The sequence below is a fragment of the Aquarana catesbeiana genome, linkage group LG13, assembly GCF_042186555.1.
Source record: "Aquarana catesbeiana isolate 2022-GZ linkage group LG13, ASM4218655v1, whole genome shotgun sequence".
Classification (NCBI taxonomy): Eukaryota; Metazoa; Chordata; class Amphibia; order Anura; family Ranidae; genus Aquarana; species Aquarana catesbeiana.
In genome coordinates this window covers 23,492,457-23,512,607 of record NC_133336.1, presented here as the reverse complement: position 1 = coordinate 23,512,607, position 20,151 = coordinate 23,492,457, and the positions used below count along the sequence as shown (strand labels likewise).

At 40.5% G+C, this 20,151-nt stretch overlaps 1 long non-coding RNA gene across 1 annotated transcript; it reads right to left on the bottom strand.

Moving 5' to 3' along the window:
* Window positions 1-8,404: 8,404 nt before the first annotated feature.
* LOC141117431 (uncharacterized) lies at window positions 8,405-19,951 on the bottom strand. Its single transcript, XR_012237150.1, has 3 exons — window positions 19,585-19,951; window positions 9,766-9,804; window positions 8,405-8,626 (listed from the first exon to the last, which is right to left on the bottom strand). It is a non-coding gene; the product is annotated as an uncharacterized lncRNA (long non-coding RNA).
* Window positions 19,952-20,151: the final 200 nt, after the last annotated feature.

Sequence of the window (20,151 nt, the reverse complement as noted above, 5' to 3'; positions counted from 1 at the left end):
TGGAAAGGGTTTTGCGTGTAATAGAATTCAATGGAGTCAAACGAAAAATGCAAGTGTTGTATTTTTGATAATTTTTTTGATATGCTTGGGACCATGGCGGGTTTTCTCAGACAAAGTGAGTCCTGGTGAAAATTACCTCCCCTTCCTGTCTTCAGCTTGGGAAAAGGGAATAGCTGGGAATTTCTGGATTGACTGCTTTCCTATTTAGGATGGTATTGCTGCTGGCTGATAATGCAGGTAGACAGAAAATAATCAGTATGTTTCTTTTGATATTCAGCCCTCTATCGATTACTTATATTGCAATTTCCCTCCCAGATAGGCCAATAGAGGGCTTCATTCTTCCTGAAGAAGCCATCGTTTGGCGAAACATGTAGAGATTAGAATCAGCTGGATCTGTTCCATGTATTGTATGGTTATTTATGATAATAATTTGTTGATTTTTAGATGTTTTATCATTTTTGTCATTGTGTTTTGGCACCCTAAAAATCCCATATTCTGTTCCTTTGTTGTGTATCTTTTTTTTGATGCGTTTTGCATTTTTTTTGTTTCTTTCTTTTTTTTAAATTACTGTACATAGCTGGTTGCTAAGGAGGGGGCGGGGAAGCCGGCCGCCTCGTCCTTGACAACCGATGAATCATCAGCTGTCAGCGGGCCTCCCCACTGATGGCTGAATGTAAAAAAAAAATTTTGGGAGAAAAATGGCATGGGGTCCACCCCCAAAACCATACCAGACCCTTATCCGAGCATGCAGCCCAGCAGGTCAGGAGAGGACGAGCCATACTAGGCTGCATGCCCTCAACATGGGGGGGGGTGCTTTGGGGCAGGGGGGTTCTGTTGATGGGGACAAAGTGCTCTTCCCCACAACCCTGGACGGATTTGGAGAGGTACCCCATGCCAAAATAAAAAAACAAAATGGCGTGGGGTCCCCCCCAAATCCATACCAGACCCTTAAAAGAAACCTTATAGAACCATTTTAAACCTTTAGGAGAGTTTATTTTTTTTTTTGTTTGTTTGTTTGGTCTCTTAGGTAAATGACTAAGCAAGCTTTTCCACAAAACAGTCAGTGTGTGAGAATTTTTATTGTGGAGAAAAAATAGATTTCTTAAACTAATCCTCGCGTAAAAACAATTTCTTTCAATCCCATGAAAATGTAATTTTTTTTTTTTTTCAATTCTAAATACATATATTGCCTCAGTCGCTGACTTAAGCAAGTAGTGTCTGATTAATTCTGCGCTCTGTATTCCGCTTTATTGGTGACATTTATCAAACACCTGACAACTATTTTGTAATATTACATTTTTTTTTTAAATATATGTATATAGAAATGAAAGTCTCATTTGCTGTAGTTGCTACTGAAAATATCGTCATAAAATAGAAGTTTAAAACTGTCCTGTGAGATGTTTATTCAGGGCTGAGAATGTGTAAAGGTTAGATGAACAGTTTTTCTTCCTCTGGGTTATTTTATGTCGGTTTCTCTCTTTAAAATGTGTTTTAAATAACTGTGCAGATTGTAGAACTTTTTCACGTTTTGATGATAAAATTAGCTTCTCTTATGCACTGTAAACTGAGAAAAATAATGGATTATTAGAATTTCTAAAGAAAATGATGATGATGATTATTTATATTATTATTATTATTATTATTATTATTATTTGTATTAATAATTTTATTAAAAGCTAAATTCCAAGCAGGTTAAAAAAGTACACAAATAAATGCAACTTTCTAATTGTTAATACGTGCATCATTAAATGTATTTTTGCACATAACTACCAGTGTAGGTATCTGAATTTTAGCTGGTATCAGCTTATTGCTGTCTTTGTACAAAAGGGCTGGAGTATGAGAGGAAGAAGCAGTACATGGAGCTAATAAGTTCATGTGCTAACAAGGGGCATGCTTATAGGAGGAGAAAGCATAGTGACAGTGAAATGGGTCTATCATGGTGCTGGTTCTTTCATTCTTTCTTTCTGTCCAGTCGTGGGTTGGGGGCTCGTCCGGGATCACCCTGAGGTCGTGGGGAAGTGGGCTGAATGATGCTGATTACCAGACTGAGGACATCTAGTGGCAGAAAAAAATACTGATGGGGAAATGTCTGGGTCAAAGCTGAATGTTGCAGCAACATGCATTTGTTCTTTTAAGTTTAAATGGGCTATTTCATTTATTTTCATTTTTCATTCAGTATAGTTCATTTGTATATTTGGGTAAAACCATTTTCACTTGGCAGGTGATGTATTTTTGTGACGTTGGGCTGTAAAATCAGCATTAAATGGTCATTGCAGTTGGCAGAAAGAAGCCAAAGCTTTTTTTTTTTTTTTTTTTGGTTTAGGATATGTGCCATTGGTGTCCCATTGGTTGATTTCCTTTATTATCCTGTGCTATAAACAAAACCAGAAAAAAGTCTGGGAACTATCTAAAATAAGTAATCAAAATAGGTGTCCCCTATTGGAAGATTTCCTCTCTGTTCCTGTTTCAGTGACTGGTTCTTTCTTTCTTTCTGTCTAGTCGTGGGTTGGGGGCTCATCCGGGATCACCCTGAGGTTGTGGGGAAGTGCGCTGAATGATGCTGATTATCAGACTGAGGACATCTAGTGGCAGAAAAGAATACTCATGGGGAAATGTCTGGGTCAAAGCTGAATGTTGAAGCAACATGCATTTGTTCTTTTACGTTTAAATGGGCTATTCATTTTTATTTTGTTATCGTTGTCTACATTTCCGTGTTTATTTTATTAACGCCATTCTTTGGCCTCCAATGTACCTATCATTAGTCATACCTCTTCTGTTTACAGTCTTTCATTTTTTTTATTTCTTGATAATATCCCTCCCTGCATGTCAATCAAATTTACATTTACTGTATAAAGATATGAGACGGGAGCCCAATAGCTGCTGTTGATGGCCTAGTTTACTTCTATCACACAGTATAGTTCATTTTTATTTGGGTAAAACCATTTTCACTTGGCAGGTGATATATTTTTGTGACGTTGGGCTATAAAATCAGCATTAAATGGTCATTGCAGTTGGCAGAAAGAAGAGAGGTTGAGGTATATATAAAGCCAAAGCTTTTTTTTAAATTTTTTTTATTTAGGATATGTGCCATTGGTGTCCCATTGGTTGATTTCCTTTAATACCCTGTGCTATAGACACATCCAAAAATAAGTCTAGGAAATATCTAAAATAAGCCATCAAAATAGGTGTCCCCTATTGGAAGATTTCCTCTCTGTTCCTGTTTCAGTGACTACTCAAAACTTGGCATTTCTCGCTCACTTCTGGCTTGGTAACAATGGCCACAGAACACGTAAAGATATAAATCTCTCTGCGGTAAAGCAGACGGCTTTACCAGCCAAAAAGACATATTCAAGAGATTCATGGATTTCACAAATAATTTGTTCAATAAAATGGAGAAAACATTATCATTCAATGACTCCCCTTTGGTGGGTACACAGAATGTGCTCAATGTGCAATAACACAACAGGAATGCCATGCCGACTAGAAAAGAGTATAAGTCACTTAATTGACTAATACTCATAATGATAACGATTCATAATATGATTACAATGATACAGCCAATGCTTTCAGGGACCACCATTCTCCCATCATCAGGGCTAAAAAATAAATATATAAATAAAATAGAAAAAAAAATGATATATATATATATATTTGTCAAAAAGCAAACAAATAAAAAGGATATCTATCCATACACATATAGTATACACACATACATTAATATAAGACCAACCGTTAATTAAACATAAATGGAATAAAATGTAATCACAGAAGTGCATTAGATACTAAAACAATACTGTCTTAAAAAGTGTTTTGGACTGGAAAACTAATTATCACATACAATAAAAAAAGGTTGGCATTAGGCCAATAAAAAATGGCGTCCAGTTAAAATATTTGCTTTGCAAACAATGTTTGCAAATATATAAAATATGATTGGCATTTGACTAATAAAACACAGACAGATGTTCTAACCCTTTCATGCTCCACCCAAACTTATTTATTTATTTTTTAATATATTTTTTTTTATTTTTCAAATATAATGGTTGAATATTGAAGGGGAGGGTTGGGTATGGGAGATTTGGGAGCAATTATTCTCTTGGGGGGGGGGGGGGGGGGTTAGTAATGGGGAGGGAGGAACAGAGGGACCAAAGGTTTTGGTTTTAGATATACTGTTAGCTGACGATTGTTATAATAGCAGAGTGTTTCGGGTGTTCCTGCTCAAGTGAGGGTGTTCACATTCTCATTGCTCAGTTGTCCATAGCAAAAGATTTTTCAGAAATTCTCCACCTGTTATCATTAAGAAGTCATCTCAGAGCTCCAGTCAGTGACTTTGCCTAGGCTGAGATGATGTCATTGGTCTGGTGCAATCAAAAGGAAGCATTTCCTTAGTCATCTTTCCTTCAGTGATCAGACTGTAACATTGTACGTTCGTATCAAGTCACAAGATACATTCAAATTCCTAAGGCCCCTTGCACACTTGTACGACTGCAACGTCGCATGACAAGTCGTTCCCCATGATTTCCAATGACAACAATTCATATTAGTACAACTTCAAGTCGTGCCGACCTCAAACTAGTCCCTACACTACTTTGGTCCGACTTTGATGTGAGTTGAGGTCCATAGACCTCAAGTTTCCCTGAAATCGCGGCAAAATCACGGCCGCGAAATCGCAACAAAATCGCGCACCTTTGAAGTTGCTGTAGTGTGAAAGGGTCCTAAGTGAGAATGGGAACCCTCATCATGACTATGGTAAGTGTTCAGATATGGGAACCTGAGGGCAGAGATCATTCCTTGCTTCAACATGAAAAAATGATTTACCAGTTTTGGGCAGACTGACCCATTAACCACTTGCCGACTGCAATATGTATATATATAGAAAATCAATCAGCACAAATATATAAGAAAATGAATAAAAAAAAGCTGCTGGACACTCAGGGTCAATAAACCAAATCCCAATACAATGATATTAAAAATAATTAGTGCAGCCCTTTTTAACAATGGGTAGAAACTAAATAAAAGGAATATAGTTCATGTATAAAAGCTCCCAATGGAATGTCCACACGTGATTCATGTATTCATACAGGTGATAGTGTGCAAAGCCTCCACCGGTGGTATCACTAGCAGCTCACCTCACAACGTGGACCCCTGATTGAACAGGTGGGTCAAAGGTGCCTTCCCATAAAGGGTCAAAATACAGGAAATCCACATTGGTAAGTATGAAAACCACCAACGGCTGGAATTGGACATATGTCAAGTATTCTCCTTAGTACAAGATACCGGAACTCCAGATGGACAAGGTACATGCAATAAAGGGAGATAAATAGTGCTCTCTGGATGCAACTTCATTCATTAAAAAATCAGATTTACACTTATAAACATGGCACCATCACCCAGGGCCTGGTGTATGAGCATTCAAAAGATAAACACGATGATGGTCGTGGGTGACGCCACGTGATGCCTTCCGTTCCGTACGCGCTACGTCCTGTGGGTGGGACGGAATCACATCGTACACCCGCCTATTTAAATTCTTAACCACTGCGCTAATTAGAGGATCCATAGATGCTTCACACTCTTAATTATTCAGGATCCAGCATCCGCTTCTGGCTGAATAATTAAGAGTGTGAAGCATCTTGGGATCATCTAATTAGCGCAGTGGTTAAGAATATAAATAGGCGGGTGTACGATTCCGTATGCGCTGACGAAGTCCCGTCCACAGGACGTAACGCATACGTAACGGGAGGAATCACGTGATGTCACCCGCGAATATCATCGTGTTTATCTTTTGAACGCTCATACACCAGGCCGAGGGATATATTCCCTAGGGATATATATGATGTTTGGGGGTTATAAGTCATTTTCTAGCAAAAAATACTGCTTTAAACTTGTAAACAAAAAGAGCCAGAAAAGTGCTGAGTGTAATAAATATATATCTATATATGTATATAGATATATATCTATAGATCTATAAATATCTATAGATATATATATATCTATATATATGGACTAAGGAAATGCTTCATCTGACCTGCAGCAGACTAATGACATCATCTCAGTCTCAGCAAATCATTGGACTGGAGCTTTCAATAGTATAGGTGGAGCTATTCTGAAAAATGATATTGTTGCTGGAAATTGGCAGGATTTTCTTCATGGAGACTCTTAAAGTTACTAAAAGTTCCCCTTTCCATTTAAAGGCCGGACAACATCATCGTTCAGTGGGTTGTACACAGTAACTGGTGAGAAGAAGTCATTCAATCACAAGGGAACATTTGGTTTCAATTAATGTGGCCTCCATCGTTAGGCTAATAAATCAAACCAGCAGGAATGATTTGATATAGTAGCTCAATCCATAATTAATTAGTCTTTTGGTTGACCAACGATGGGCAATCAATAACGCCATCTTTAGACAAGAAAGCAATTTTCATAAATTCATTTAACCCAGTCTGAAAAGGTGCTTTACGACCCGATGATTCATTGTTGCCTTGTCTCCAATACAAGCTGACATGATCCGTTCCCGGAGTTCTGAGGACGCTGTTGTGCCGTACATAGAAAACACTCAGTAATTAATGAGAAATTATGCTTTAATTGGGAATATTTACGAACCGGAAAGTCTGTCAAGCTCCGACCAAGAGGTCCTCAAAAGAGATAATTAAAGGAAAATTGCACTAAGAGACATATGAAGGATGCCATGGCTAACTCCATTCTAAAAATGCTAGTTGCCTTCCGCTTATGCTAATCCCCTGAATTAAAGGATATTTAAATCCGAGAACACAAAATGTATAATCTTACAGCTTAGCACACCCAGGAGGGCGCAAATGCCTAGAGCATTACCATAGACCTTTATTGACCAGAAAACGCACAAAAACATATTCACAAGTGTGCTGAAAAATAATGATCACATCTCACTAAGTCCAGTCCAGCAGTGAGACAGCATCATGAAGCCCAAAGTTTCCCTTGATGTAATAGGCTTACGCATTTCAGGGGACACCCCCCTTCCTCAGAGCCAAAACTTTTGATTTTGGCTCTGAGGAAGGGGGTGTGTCCCATGAAATGCGTAAGCCTATTACATTGAGGGACCTTTTGGGCTGCAGGATGCCATCCCAGTGCTGGTGTGAACATAATGAGGTTTGCTGCTTTTTTTTCCAGCACGCTTGTGAGTACATTTTTGTACATTTTGTAGTCAATAAAGGTCCATGGTAATGCACTAAGAGTTTTCACCCTCCTGTGTGTGCTTTTTACAGTTATCTGTCAAGATCCAAAACCAAAGAAATTCCCAGCTCAACGTACCGACCAGCCTGCAACCTACCGAAATATCCTGTCTAACAGTATGTGTTAAAAACAGGGGTTTAGTCTGCACACATTTGCAAACACATGCATAAGCTACAGAGCCTCGTCAAGGCACCCCAGTATTTTCTGTAGTCCTAACTCTAAATTTTGAGAGCCTCAACAATGAAAGCACATGCATTATAATGGATAGGCAGAGGGAAGGTGAGCCTGGAGGGAGCCCACCCTTCCTTAAAGGCACAGGGGCGCACTGCACACCCAGCATATAGCATCATGGCAGCATGGTCCCTGAAGACCTCTCTCTGGGGCCATTGCTTCTCCTCACGGCCAAACAGGAAGTCGGTCCTGAGACCCCTGGCCAATCAGGTCTCAGTACCCGCTTCCTGATTGGCCAGGAGGAGAATCAGGAAGATAATAGCGAATATTAATTTGCTATTGTCACACAACTGGGTAGGCCCAGGATGCAGAGCTCTGCTCCCTGAGCCCACCCTTTTTTGAAGCCAATTAAAGCCTCAAGCTCCAATCATGTGCTTAAAAAAACCCCAAAAAACCCATTGGAATTCATGCGTTCAGCACCCTGCATTGTAGTGTTAAATCAGGTTAGGGAGTCTCCAAAGAAGACATTTAGATGAGATAGTAGATCCAAATCTTATAAAAGAAAATGAGATGCTTAATTCATACACTGCAGTGGAGAGACACAACACACACCAATATCCAGCTCCACCGGGTCGAATGAAGTGTTTCTGACTTACAAACATCAAGCTTAACAATATATACTTATGAATATGCATTAGATCTAGGCAGGGCTTTTTTTCTCAAACAATAGGTGCCGGAACTCAACCACGACCCCCCAAAACCCCTCCCTCCACACGCACCCTCCAAATCACATCAAATAGTGGGTGTGGTCATATTTCACAAACAGTAGAAGGGTCTTAAAGGGGTATTAAATATCAGGATTGCATTACATACAGAGTGCAGAGCTGTCAGTTGTAAACACAGAAACCAGACTTCTGTGTTTACAAGTGATTGTGGTGAGCAGGCACCAAAGGGTCTGAGCCAGACGTGGTGGAACCAAGTTCCCCCTGAAAAAAAGCCCTGGATTTAGGCGTGTTATAGGTGTGACGGTATAGTTTAGTCCAATCAGCATTCATATCTTCTTAACAGCAAGGGAACAGTTAAGTAGGTGGTCACATCATGTGACTGATAGGAAGTGAAAGAAAACATGGGTGCCGCCATGACAGTACTGACTGACAGCTAGATAAGACAGTCCATTTCTTGGAGCAAAAAGGGAGTAAACTGTTGCTTCTTATCTGGCGGTGAAGGTCATCATAGACTGAAAACTCTTTGTCTAAAAAAATAAAGCAAGTGCATTAGAAAATTTTTAAAGTGATAGTCTCTCTCTCTCTCTCTCTCTCTCTCTCTCTCTCTCTCTCTCTCTCTCTCTCTCTCTCTATATATATATATATATATATATATATATAAAACTCAACATTATCAGACCCCTATAATTCTATTCATTTCCCTCCTCTTGTCCCCCATGGAGGGGTCACTACCATATCTTCCCTACCTAGTATGATACCAGGGAGTCCACAGTACTATTTTCACATCTAAGTGGAGTAAAGCTCTTCTTAGGGTGTATGTGGATACATATCTTTACTCATTCACATCACCCATCTCGGCACCATATGAATCTGCTAATCTGACTATCTGATAACACTCTATCTCTTCCTTGGGGTCATCTTCTTCAGTTCTCACTGCCATTGTAGAAATCCTTTGTATTCCACATTTACCACACCTAAAAAAAAAAAAAAAAAAAGCAAGCAATTCTATAATGATGATTCCTATGAGAACAAAAGATTACTCTAAACAAAGTGTAATCTGGGTTTGTCATATTTTTCTATCGTAATGCCACATTGTATACCTTTTCCCCTTACTAAACAAGGGGATATTCCTAAGGGCCTTAAGTTATATTTAGCATAAAATGTATTTTCACAATAATAGAACATTTGTGGTATTTCTGGACATACTAGTTTTTGGGCAGCTTTGTATTGCTTAAACTCAAAATGAAGGTGAATGGGTTTAACGTCTGGGGCCTTGTTAAGGCCAATTTCTGGCTTGGCTCATAGTGATACAGTTTTCCAGGTGTTAAATTAATGGGGAAAATATCTGATGTGGGCCTTTTTTGAACTGTCTGGCCTATGTGAACATATCTAATAATTACTCAAATTACTGCTTGATCTTAGCAGTCAAGGCTATAGAGGAAAATCACCTGTAAAAATTACAAATGCTAACAGGCATAAGGAGTAATTTGAGTAATGCATAACAGTAGTTTACTCATCTTTTGAAGTTAGCTGCACTTTCTTGCAATGGCTGGTATGTATCCACGTCACTTTACAGTTGTGGCAGTTGTCAGGAGCACTTGGTTGGGTCCTTCAAACTTTGGTCCCAAAGGTACTTTCACATGTTTTTTTGCTAGGACCCAATTACCTGTTTGTAAATCATGTGTTCCAGTTACTTGATCTGGATCTGGAATTGAATAAAAAACAAGCTTGTGCATCGCAGTTAGTTGCTTATATTAGACAATTGCATAAAAAACAAGATCATCATACATTACAGCAGTCTGATGTGGAAAATACAACCCTGTTATAGGTGGGCCCCCAAACAAAGTCTCATAAGGGCTCAATTTCACTGACCTATAAGTAGGGGTAATCCTGATGTTGTAAAGAACCAGAGGCAACAGTTCTGGCCATTGTTTCTTTACTGACCCGTCTTCCCTTTTCCTGCATTAATTAAGCTAGCCTGTCTTTAATAATTCCACTATATTTTTCTAGCTTTCCTGAACTCTGAGGATGATAGGGGCATGGAAGGCCTGCTCAGTTGCCAAGTCCTTCCATATAATTTGCATGATCTGTCCAGTGAAATGTGTTCCTCTGTCATTCTCTATGGTTTCAGGGACTTCTTCTTTTGCAAAATCAGTAGCTAAGGTCATGATTACTTCCATTGGTGTTTCAACAGTCTTTCTGGCAGTATATGCTTGACCGTCAGGATGGCTACTTCCTTTAGGAGGGTGACTGCTTCAAAAAGTTCTTGAACATATCTCCAGTTTTGAATTGGTTCTCCTCCAGCAGTTGTGAATCTTCTGTTTTTCCATAACCGGTTCCTGACTGGCTCACCCAGATATACTATGGCAGAATGGCTCTGCACACTTCTCTTAGCAAAGCCCATTCAAATCCTTGTTTACTTATTATGGCAGTAAAGTTAGTACGATCAGTCACATCCGTGGACTGGACACATTTAAAGTAGTCAAAAACATCCTCAGCCTTTTCTTGTCTCACATCCATCAAGCCACCTGATTTGTTCTGCGAGGGCCACCCATTAATAATTCTACAACATTCTGTCCACTTTCTTTCTAGAGCAATTCACTTTCATGTTTCCTATTTACTTCTTTAAATCATCAATAACCTTCTGATTTCTCTCTTCTACAAACACACAATGTTACACAGGAATGTGAAGGGGAGTGGCACCTCACTCCTTTCTTATGCAAAAATACGAAAGGAGGAGTGAGGAATCTGCACAATAATGAGCAGGCTTCTCATCTCCGTATTTCTTACACTTATTTTTAAACTCATCTCAAACATTTCTTAAACATTTAGAGAACACTTGCATTGTCTGGTCTAATTCTCTTTTGCTAGACCCATCAGTGATATGCATTAGAAAAACTTTGACAGGCTCATAACTAGTTAAAGTTTCATCACGTTGCATACTTTTAAAAAAACAAAATTGTACACATTTAATTCCCTTGTTCAACTCTGTCAATCTGCCATAAAAATTAACATACACAGAGACCCAAGGTGATCATAACTACATCTGCTGGTATTGGATCTGGTCTGTTTTGGTCCAGCCTGTAATAGTCTTGGTGTAATTTCTTAACCACTTCTTGTGCCACTTTTACCTTTCCCGGTTTGAAAGGTCCATGAGAGTGCTGTGCTCTCAATCTAGAGTCCTCACTCTAATGCCCCGTACACACGGTCGGATTTTCCGATGGAAAATGTCCGATCGGAGCGTGTTGTCGGAAATTCCGACCGTGTGTGGGCTCCATCGGACATTTTCCATCGGATTTTCCGACACACAAAGTTGGAGAGCAGGAGATAAAATTTTCTGACAACAAAATCCGTTGTCGGAAATTCCGATCGTGTGTACACAAATCCGACGGACAAAGTGCCACGCATGCTCAGAATAAATAAAGAGATGAAAGCTATTGGCCACTGCCCCGTTTATAGTCCCGACGTACATGTTTTACGTCACCGCGTTTAAAACGATCGGATTTTCCGACAACTTTGTGTGACCGTGTGTATGCAAGACAAGTTTGAGCCAACATCCGTCGGAAAAAATCCTAGCATTTTGTTGTCGGAATGTCCGAACAAAGTCCGACCGTGTGTACGGGGCATAAGTCTTTACTAAAATCTGTGGGTCGTCACCCAAACATTTTTCTCCCAGGCTACACACAGTAGCCGTCAAATGGCACTTTATTACACTTGGCCACACAGGCCTGTACACTTGCCACATAGGCATTACTCGCCACACAGGCTCACTACTACAGTCCTCTGGTCAGACATTCTCACAAGTCTCATAAATCTATTGACACCCCAAGCATAGAAACAAAACATCAACAATGATAATTATTCTTGGCTCTATTATTTCTGCAACAGGTAAAGTAAAGTAAAGGAGTTATTTGGGTCAAACTGTGTAACATCAACATTTCTCTAGTTTACACTCAATTGTACCTTAATCTCACCATGTCACCATCATCAACAGCATAAGACTCCTTCAGCCAATGGACCCCAGACACCGACTAATTACTTGCCAAGGAGAGCAGAATAAGAATAATGCCTCGTACACACGATCGGAGTTTCCGACAACAAAACCGTGGAGTTTTGTTCGAAGGTTGTTGGCTCCAACTTGTCTTGCATACACACGGTCACACAAATGTTGGCCAACAATTATGTTCGTAGTGACGTACTAGACGTACTACATGGTTTTTCAGCTCTTCAGCGCCACCCTTTGGGCTCCGTCTGCTAATTTTGTGTTAGTAGAAGTTTGGTGAGTGTTGATTCGTGCTTTTCTTTTTGCGTTTTTCATTTAGCACTATTATTATTATTATTCTTGATATCACTTGAAAAAAACAGCCTTTGAAAATTTGTTTGCAATAACTTCATCAGTATCACCAGCAAAGCAGCTTCATTATTATCGAATTAAAGAAGAAGAGAATTGTGTGCTGCATTTGCAGATTTAATAATTTACCACGTCACGAATGTTAATTCTCCATTACGAACGCTAGTTTACAAGACAGGCCGCTTCTGCTTCTGAGCATGCGTGGACTTTTGTCCCACGGACTTGTGTACACACGATCGGAAAGTCCGACAACAAATGTTCTATGGAGCGCACACACGGTCGGACTTTCCACCAACAAGCTCACATCCAACATTTGATGTCCGAAAATCCAATCGTGTGTACGGGGCATAACAGTTTCTTACTGTGGCCACTTGTCTGCACAGCGTGAGTTTCGTGTCTCTCTGGCCGGGAGCCCACTGGACTGTGTCCGCGTCGCAGGCACCATTCTGTTAAATCAGGTTAGGGAGTCTCCAAACAAGACATTCAGATGAGATAGTAGATCCACATCTTGTAAAAGTAAATGAGGTGCTTTATTCATACACTGCAGTGTAGAGATACAACACACACCAATATCCAGCTCTACCGCGCCGAATGAAGAATGAAGTGTCTCTGACTTACAAACTTCAAGTTTAACAATATATACATATGAATATGCATAAGGTCTAGGCGTGTTAAAGGTGTGACGGCATAGTTTAGTCCAATCAGCATTCATATCTTCTTAACAGCAAGGGAACAGTTAAGTAGGTGGTTACATCATGTGACTGATAGAAAGTAAAAGAAAACATTGTGCCGCCATGACAGTACTGGATCAGACGAGCTAGATAAGACAGTCCATTTCTTGGAGCAAAGAGGGAGTAAACTGTTGCTTCTTATCCAGCAGTGAAGGTCATCATAGACTAAAAACTCTGTGTCTAAAAAATAAAACAAGCAAGTGCATAACAAAATTCTTAAAGTGATAGTCTCTCTCTCTCTCTCTCTCTCTCTATATATATATATATATATATATATATATATATATATATATATATATATACAGTATCTTACAAAAGTGAGTACACCCTCACATTTTTGTAAATATTTTATTCTATCTTTTCATGTGACAACACTGAAGAAATGACACTTTGCTACAATGTAAAGTAGTGAGTGTACAGCTTGTATAACAGTGTAAATTTGCTGTCCCCTCAAAATAACTCAACACACAGCCATTATTGTCTAAACCACTGGCAACAAAAGTGAGTACACCCCTAAGTGAAAATATCCAAACTGGGCCCAATTAGCCATTTTCCCTCCCCGGTGTCATGTGACTCGTTAGTGTTACAAGGTCTCAGGTGTGAATGGGGAGCAGTTGTGTTAAATTTGGTGTTATCGCTCTCACTCTCTCATACTGGTCACTGGAAGTTCAACATGGCACCTCATGGCAAAGAACTCTCTCAGGATCTGAAAAAAAGAATTGTTGCTCTACATAAAGATGACCTAGGCTATAAGAAGATTGCCAAGACCTTGAAACTGAGCTGAACAGGACAGGTTCCACTCAGAACAGGCCTCGCCATGGTCCACCAAAGAAGTTGAGGTCACGTGCTCAGCATCATATCCAGAGGTTGTCTTTGGGAAATAGACGTATGAGTGCTGCCAGCATTGCTGCAGCGGTTGAAGGGGCGAGGAGTCAGCCTGTCAGCACTCAGACCATACTCTGCACACTGCATCAAATTGATCTGCATGGCTGTTGTCCCAGAAGGAATCCTCTTCTAAAGATGATACACAAGAAAGCCCACAAACACTTTGCTGAAGACAAGCAGACTAAGGACATGGATTACTGGAACCATGTCCTGTGGTCTGATGAGACCAAGATAAACATATTTGGTTCAGATGGTGTCAAGTGTGTGTGGCGGCAACCAGGTGAGGAGTACAAAGACAAGTGTGTCTTGCCTACAGTCAAGCATGGTGGTGGGAGTGTCATGGTCTGGGGCTGCATGAGTGCTGCCGGAACTGGGGAGCTACAGTTCATTGAGGGAACCATGAATGCCAACATGTACTGTGACATACTGAAGCAGAGCATGATCCCCTCCCTTCGGAGACTGGGCCGCAGGGCAGTATTCCAACATGATAACGACCCCAAACACACCTCCAAGACAACCACTGCCTTGCTATAGAAGCTGAGGGTAAAGGTGATGGACTGGTCAAGAATGTCTCCAGATCTAAACCCTATTAAGCATCTGCGGGACATCCTCAAATGGAAGGTGGAGGAGAGCAAGGTCTCTAACATCCACCAGCTCCGTGATGTCGTCATGGAGGAGGGGAAGAGGACTCCAGTGGCAACCTGTGAAGCTCTGGTGAACTCCATGCCCAAGAGGGTTAAGGCAGTGCTGGAAAATAATGGTGGCCACACAAAATATTGACACTTTGGGCCCAATTTGGACATTTTCACTTAGGGGTGTACTCACTTTTGTTGCCAGCGGTTTAGACATTAATGGCTGTGTGTTGAGTTATTTTGAGGGGACAGCAAATTTACACTGTTATACAAGCTGTACACTCACTACTTTACATTGTAGCAAAGTGTAATTTCTTCAGTGTTGTCACATGAAAAGATAGAATAAAATATTTTCAAAAATATGAGGGGTGTACTTACTTTTGTGAGATACTGTGTATCTATCTATCTATCTATCTATCTATCTATCTATCTATCTATCTATCTATCTATCTATCTATCTATCTATCTATCTATCTATCTATCTATCTATATTTATATAAAAAATACTCAACATTATCAGACCCCTATAATTCTACTCAGTAGATTAGGGGCGGACGCATGGATGGGGGGGGGGCAGCGCCCTGCACCCCTAATCGACAGGCCGCCACTGATCTAATGCATAGAATGCATGAAGGCAAAAAACCTTCAGCCTTTAGAACCACTTTTAGTAAATCAACCCCATTGTGTAGTTTCCAGAAGAGAACTAGGAAAGCTATAAAACATTGCTTGAGATCTCAGTCCACAGGAAGTTGCAGGCACACTGGATTTCTGGCAGGATCAACTGGTATTTTCTCTGCTTGCTAAAAAAAAAAAATTCAGCTTCCACTTCTACTGCTACAACTAAGGACTGGTAAGATGCAATCTTCTATTGCATTGTAATTCTTGGATTGTTATTCTTGGGTTTAAATGCAGCAGTTGATCTTTCAGAACTTGCCTAAAAGACATCCCAATTCCAATCTTACAAAGCTCCACCCAACAATAATAACAACAAGTTTTCCGATATTTAAGCTGCAGGTAACCTCCAGAGTGTATTTGCTCTTTAAATCTATCCATTCCGGTAGATGAATAGAGACTTGGAAAGACTCTGAAGTGTTTCTAAAGGTGCACACCTGTGTTCTGCCATTACCGAAACGCATTAGCAGAAAGCGTCCACATTTATTTTTTGCAAAAGGCTGCAATTTATTTTGAATAGGGAGAGGCACGTCTAATTAATCTATAATCTTTCTTTTTTTTTTTTTTTTTTTTTTTTTAGGAAATGAGTCAGATAGCAGCTGTCAAAACATTACTAAAAAGAAGTTTGGGAGGTGTTTAATATCGCAAACAGTGGAAAAATGAGGAAATTTGTGGCGCTCAGTTTTTTGTTTTTTTTTTTCTGAATGCGATCGAGCGGAGAGATTGTGAAGTCACCAATAGAACTCACTTCACAAGGAGAAAGTGACTGAGACATGAAACAGAAGAAGATACTTTGTATCACCGTTATGCTTTGTGTGAACGGGCAATAGCGGAGGAGAAGAGCGTAAAGAGGACGCAGTCATCAAACACTTCTCCGGCTTTGTATATTACTATGATAAATCAAAATGTGGCTATACTGACAGCACACGATGGGACGCCTTAAAACATCTCCATTTTGGAAGAGGATGAATCAACGAACATATAAAGATAATTATTATTTTATAAGCGTCAGGAACTTACACAAGTGCTGTAGTGTTGGCTGTAAAGCAAGGAGGGAAAAAGGGGTTTGCTCTATAAAGGAGCAAAATGAATCCATCAATTAAAGGATAAGTTCACCTTTTTAGAAAAAAAATAATAATAAGTGCACATACATTATTTCACCAAAAGTATTGTGACGCCTGCCTTTACTCGCGCATGAACTGTGATGGCATCCCAGTCTTATGCTGCGTACACACGGTCGGATTTTCCGACGGGAAATGTTGGACGCGAGCTTGTTGGCGGAAAGTCCGACCGTGTGTACGCTCCATCGAACATTTGCTGTCGGACTTTCCGTCAACAAATGTTTCTTAGCGGGTTCTCAAATTTTCCGCCAACAAAAACTTTGTTGTCGGAAAAGTCCGATCGTGTGTACACAAGTCCGTCGCACAAAAGTTCACGCATGCTGGGAATCAAGCAGAAGGAGCCGCGCACTGGCTATTGAACTTCCTTTTTCTCAGCTCGTCGTACGTCTTGTACGTCACCGCGTTCCCACGTTCCGAATTGTTGGACAACATTTGTGTGACCTTGTGTAGGCAAGATAAGTTTGAGCCAACAACCTTCGAACAAAAATCCACAGTTTTGTTGGCGGAAAGTCCGATCGTGTGTACGGGGCATAAGTCCATAGGGTTCAATATTGAGTTGGCCCACCCTTTGCACTTATAACAGCTTCAACTCTTCTGGGAAGGCCGTCCACAAGGTAAACCTGTCCGTGCAGGTTTAGGAGATATTCCCAGTAACTACAGGTAAGCCTTATTTACAACCACTTTAAATATAGAACTAAAGTAGATGGAAATCACATCTGAATGACATTTAAAGTGGTTGTAAACCTCTGACAAGAAATATGAACAAAGCATATTCCTCTATAGTGTGCACTTGTGTCGGTCCAGAAATCTAAGTGTAATTTCTGTCTGCTGCTACCATCAACTGCTATCAGCATGAGTCACTTCTGACAAGTTTTCCTGACACCAAGAGATAAAAAGGTGACAGGGGAGGGGGCTCCAGCACACAGCCTGTGATTGAGAGCCTCAGCTCTTTTCCTGTGTGCTGTGTGAAGGGGAGTGTGTCCCTTCCCCCCCAACCAGCTCCCAGGGCTCTCCTCAATGATATCTCTAGAGTGTAGCTTCACCTCTCTGCCCCCTTGTTTTCTGACAGTTCAGACAAGCTTTATACATTCTGGACTTTGAATGTATGTAGAGAAGACAGGGCTGCAGATAAACAGGTATAACTTATGTAGGAAGATTTGTTTCTTCGCTGTGTATCACCTGAGGCCAGTCGTTTCACTGGGGATATGTGAGGGTTTACAACCACTTCAAAGCTGCTTTCCAGGTGTGGTATTTTTTACATAGTTCCATGTACCACAGTCAATGATACTATATTTCCTCAGGTTGGGGGAACCCAGAATCCCACTACATGGTATCTTATCATCCGCCAAGAGACCAAGAACATAAACTTCCACCATCTAGGTCTCCACTGTACTATGCAACTTCAAGTCATACAACATACTATGCCACTCCAAGTCATGCACACTAACATGCTCTCTCTTGATCGTGGAAATCCACCAATCAAAGAGATGGCAGGCGGTACAAGGAACTCCTTGTGACTAACAACATTCTCATAAGGACTGCCTCCCATTTCTACTGAAATGAAAGAAATGAAGAAACACAATGCAAAATAAACTTCCACCCTCCAGGTCTCCAAGGTACTATGCCACACCATGTCACACAAATACATGTGCTCTCTTGCCTGTGGAAATCCACCAATCAAACAGATGGCAGGCCATACAAGAAACTCCTTTTAGGGAGAATAATACTCCAGCCTTACATTTCCACCAAATACAAGAAGGAAATGAAGAAAAACAAGGTTGGAGGACCTCCCACACTTTGAGTTTCCAAGGTACTATGCCACCCCACCTCACACACACCAACGTGCTCTCTCGACTATGGAAATCCACCAATCAAAGAGATGGCAGGCCATACAAGAAACTGCTTTTAGGGAGAATAATACTCCAGCCTTACATTTCCACCAAATACAAGAAGAAAATGAAGAAAAACAAGGTTGGAGGACCTTCCACACTTCGAGTCTCCAAGGTACTATGCCACCCCACCTCATATACACCAACGTGCTCTTTCGACTATGGAAATACACCAATCAAAGAGATGGAAGGCCATACAAAGAAAGAATTAAGGGAGATTGATAACATCCCCATAATGGCCTCCTTACATGTCCACTGAATACATATGAAAAAACACAAGGTCAAATGAACTCCCACCCTCCAGGTCTCCAAGGTACTATTCCAAAAGAAGTCACACACACCAACCTACTCTTTCTTGACCATGGAAATCTACCAGGCACCAACCTGCTCTCTCAACCTTGAAAATTCACCAAAGAGATGGCAGGCCATACAAGAAACTCCTTTGAAGGCGATTAATACTATCTCCAGAAGGTCTCCTTACATTTCCACCAAATACAAGGAGGAAATGAAGAAAAAAAGGGTTGGATGAACTTACACCCTTCAAGTCTTCAAGATACTATGTCACCCCATGTCACATACACCAACGTGCTCTCTCTCTCGAGTGGAAATCTAGCAATCAAAGAGATGACAGGCCATAAAAGAACCTACTAGGGAGATTAAAAACATCCCCAGAAGAACCTTCTTACATTTCCACCAAATACAAATAAAGAAAGAGGTGCTTGGATGCCCTTTAAAAGATCCTTACACACAGCAGCCGTACCTCTTGCAGACGCTGTATGGCAAGGTTAGTGGATGTTTGCATGCAGCATATTAGAAGCTATCAGCCAGAGTGCATCGTGCTGTTTATAAATCTCCATTATGAAGCAGTGCATAAATCAGAGGTGTAGCAGTTTTTTTTTTTTTTTGCAGATGCAAATATTGATGTTAAAGACAATCAGTGCTCCATATTTCTCTATAATTATCCCAATATTCATTACCAACAGAAGACGGCCATTTAAGCCGAGAAACTCGATCCGAGAGGCCCTCTGCCTTGCACGAGTTTAATGGCCTGCCTTTCAATAAATTGGATTTAATCTCCTTTATGCCGTAATGATTCTTAAGAAGGACCAGCAGATAATAAGACCATGACAACAGACAGACTTTGGCACTTCGTGGCTTTTGAAACCTAATACAATGGATAATTGTCGTTGTCTTGAACGCTCACCTACGGTAAATGCTAACAGTCTGTAGGATTCCTCCTCGTCCTCTTTCCGAGATTACAGTTCAGTCACTCTAATTACATGGCTTACATGACAGATGATGGCAGCTGTATGCTGAAATATGTACAGTACATAGATCCTTGGCTTCAGAAACAAATCTATCATTAGCTTCATGTTCTGAGTAATGGCAGCTTCCTCATCTGAAGAACCTTTCATCTGCTGGGTCTGTAGAACTCACTGGCTGATCACAGCAGGGAGGGGGGGCTGTATTCCCAGCAAAAAGAAGAGGACCCCTGCTAGAACGACATCAAATGAGTGTTTATCCTGCTGCAGATAACCACAGCACATGAAAAGTTCATGTAAGAAAAAAAAAAAAAATCTATGTATTCATACAGCAGTGAGAAAAAAGGTGTTTTGTTGCGACCTCTATTAGTTGAACACGTTGTGATGGACGATACAGTGACAGATCCTTAGGAAGGTTGCCTAGAACAAGTAGTATGAATGAATTTTGTGTCTTTCTTTAGGGACCTCTGATCCATTTTATAGCATGTAGCGTGTAGGTGGGGTGCAGC